We start from the raw sequence: 3,460 nt of genomic DNA, 5'->3' as shown, positions 1-3,460 counted from the left end.
CTCTCTCTCTCTCTCTCTCTCTCTCTCTCTCTCTCTCTCTTTCAGACCCTCTGGCCCCCTGCAATTCACTCTCCCAGCATCCCTATTCCCGGCAACTCTCTCTGCCTCGACGATGCTGCACCCAAAAGTTCTTCTGGCTTCTCTCAACTTGGGCCTTTCCCTATACAGGACACCAGCTCCTCCCAGTTCATCCCCCTATTGACAGGTCAACAAGTCCATCCCATTGTAGGTTCACAAGCTTTGGGTCTTAACACTTAACCCAAAAACCAAGCCAATATAAGGGTATCTTTAAATTCTATTACCATTAAAAAAGAAAAAAAAGAAAAAAAATTCCATTATCATTGCAACTACTTTACTCCAACCCACTACCTTGCCTTCCTATTACTTGCCTACCCCTCTCCAAGGATCTCTCCCTTGTCCTCCTATTCCCATAAATCTAAACAGCCTTCTATAGCCCTATTTACCTATTCTCTCACTCTCCTCTCTAAACATCCCTCCCACATACTCTCCTTCCTTCCCTATGCCCCTACTATTTTATTTCTTCTGAATTTAGAAGACTTCTATACTCTTTTGAATATATATGTGTATATATCTATATATGTATCTATATCTATATCTATCTATCGATCTATCTATCTATCTTACACACATTCTTGAATTTGTCAGTCACAAAGTACAAAAGTTCTGCTGTAACAAAAGTTACCAGAACTACTAGCCTTCTCCCCCATCTAATTCCTATATATCAGTGCTTTAATTCTTCCTCTTGCACCTCATTTTTATAAAATAAATACTTTTTTAGCTGTTCCTAAATTATTTTACTTTTTAACTTAATATCGTGCCTAGGTTTTCCCCAATCTTTCTTATGAACTATCCAATTATTAATAAGAATCTTAGACACACACACACACACACACACACACACACACATATATATATATATATATATATATATATATATATATATATATAAAGTAAACAGTCGGTGTGGCTAGGTAGCACAGTGAATAGAGCACCAGCCCTGGAGCCAGAACAACCTGAGTTCAAATCCGGCCTGAGACACTTAACACAAAAACTAGCCATGTGACCTTGGGCAAGTCACTTAACCCCAATTGCCCTCCAAAAAGCAAAAAAGAAAAAGAAAAAGGAAACAGTCTTTCCTTATGGATCCCTTATAATCAGTCTTTGTTATATACCTTATTTATATTGATTTTTATATGACAAATAGTCTATTAAGTTCAGTTTTTAACAAAATCTTGAAAAATCAGAGAGTTTATAAAATGTCAATTTTTTTTCCATTCAAGATAATAGTTAACTTTGCAGAGTATGATATTTTTAGCCAGATCCCCAATATTTTTGCTCTTCAGTATGTAGTATTTTAAGACCTACAATCCTTAATGTTTCTTCTGCTAGGTCTCATGTAATTCTAATTGTGGCACCCTCATATTTAAAATGTTTTAATCTCCATACTTGTAATATTTTTTCCTTGAGCTGGGGATTTCAGAATTTTTTCCCCACTTTTTTGGAGGGGGAAGGTAGGGCAATTGGGGTTAAGCAACTTTCCCAAGGTCACATGGTTAGTTTTTTGTGTTAAGTGTCTGAGGCCATATTTGAACTCAGATCCTGTGGACTCCAGGGCCAGTGCTCTATTCACTGTGCCACCTAGCCGCCGCAAGGGATTTCAGAATTTTACTATGATCTTCCAATGAGTTTTCCTCATAGGATCTCTTTTAAGTGGTGATTTGATTTTCTCTATTTCTACTTTCCCCCCTTATTCTAATGCTTCAGGAAAATTTTCTTTAAATATTTCTTGTATTATTGTATCAAGATTTTTTTTGATCATAACTTTCAGTTAGTCCAATTATTTTTATATTTTCTCTTCTTGATTTATCCTCCAAATCTGTTGTTTTTCTTATAAGATGTTTCAGCTCCTCTTCTATTTTTTCATTATTCATGTTTAGTTTAATCATTTCTAGATCTCTTATAATTTCACTGGCTTCATTTCACCCAATTCTAATTTTCAAGGTGTCATTTTCTTCTGCAAATAACTTCAGCCTAAAGGAATGGATGAATGGATGACTTACCTCCTCCATATTTTAGCCCAAATTTATGCCCTACTTATGCCCCAGGCATTTGTTTCTTGACCATGTTTCAGAACTGTGCATCTGAATGTCAATTTTGAACATATCAACAAAAGTTTCAGCCTCATCACCTTATGATGATAAGCCCAGTTTGTGCATAGGTAGACATGATCCTCCTTTGAATATGTGGTATGTCAAGGTGTTTCACAGGAACAGACCACTTCCAAAGTAGAAATAGAGAAGCTCATATGTCCTGCAGATGTCTGAGTTTCATCAAACTGTAACTCCCGACCCTTGAACAAACCATTAACATGAGGTAGAATAAAGGACTGGACATTTCTCCAGTTTGGTTACTTTCTATATTGACAGAGCTCTTGACCCATGTATAGATTAATAACCAGCTTTCCAAAGCAGAATAAGGCAGAAAATTCCAAGCTCTCAAGATCTTTCCCAACAAAAGAGTTAAAATAGCACCTTAGGGCAAACAAAGTGTAGGTGGAGAAAAATAAGACCTGGGGCATAAAGGAGTCCTCCCTGGACAATTTGAGAAGATCAGAAGAAAAATTTCTCAGAATGAGGCTTGGTGGCTGTGAAAGGTAAATACCTCCAGGCTAGGTTCCCTTTTAACAGCAAGTGCCTACTCTCTTAAACAACAAGCAGCAAGCCCTGAGGTTAGAGGCTTTGAGAGGCTGTCTTGGCCCCAGACAGAGGAATTTTTACTCCCAAAATATTGAGGAGAGTTGGGTGTTTGAGCTTGGGAAGATCCAGGGAAACTTTGCTGACCAGGAATGCTACACCCAGCTGTGCTGCAAAAAGTGGCAGGGGTGAGAATGAAGCAGCACATCCCTGGTGAGTGCAGAAGCAGTGGGGTTGAAAGCCCTTGGCTGTGGGCACTTACTGGAGGCTGGAGGTTTGACTTTGCTTTCAGGCTAGAGGGGAGAACTGAAGATCTGAGGCAAAAGTCACCATCTCCCATACCCAGTGCTAGAGGTGATTACAAAAATTAAGCTATTACCGAAAAAAAAAAAAAGCACAGGCAAAGGAATAAGAATACAACCACAGACAGCTATTATGGGAATAGAGATGACTGGGGTTCATCTTCAGAGGAAGAAGTTGAAGAAACCCCCAAAGAATAATGACAAATGGTCACCTGCCCAAAAGGAATTCATAGAATATCTTAAAAAAGGACTTTAAAAATCAATGACAGAGATGGAGAAAAACTAAAAAAGAAGATAAAAATAATCCAAGAAAAAAAAGAAGGGTATGAAGGGAAAGTCAACCAACTAGAACAAACAGTAGATCTAGAATTTTAAGGAAGAAAATGATTTGATTTTTTAAGCCCACATGAAGCAGTTGAGATATATATTTCTTCCTGAGTTCAA

Source organism: Petaurus breviceps, unplaced genomic scaffold, assembly GCF_028583685.1.
Source record: "Petaurus breviceps papuanus isolate PSGF00001 unplaced genomic scaffold, PetGlider_PUasm1.0 76, whole genome shotgun sequence".
Lineage (NCBI taxonomy): Eukaryota > Metazoa > Chordata > Mammalia > Diprotodontia > Petauridae > Petaurus > Petaurus breviceps.
Note: the sequence above shows the minus strand (reverse complement) of the source record.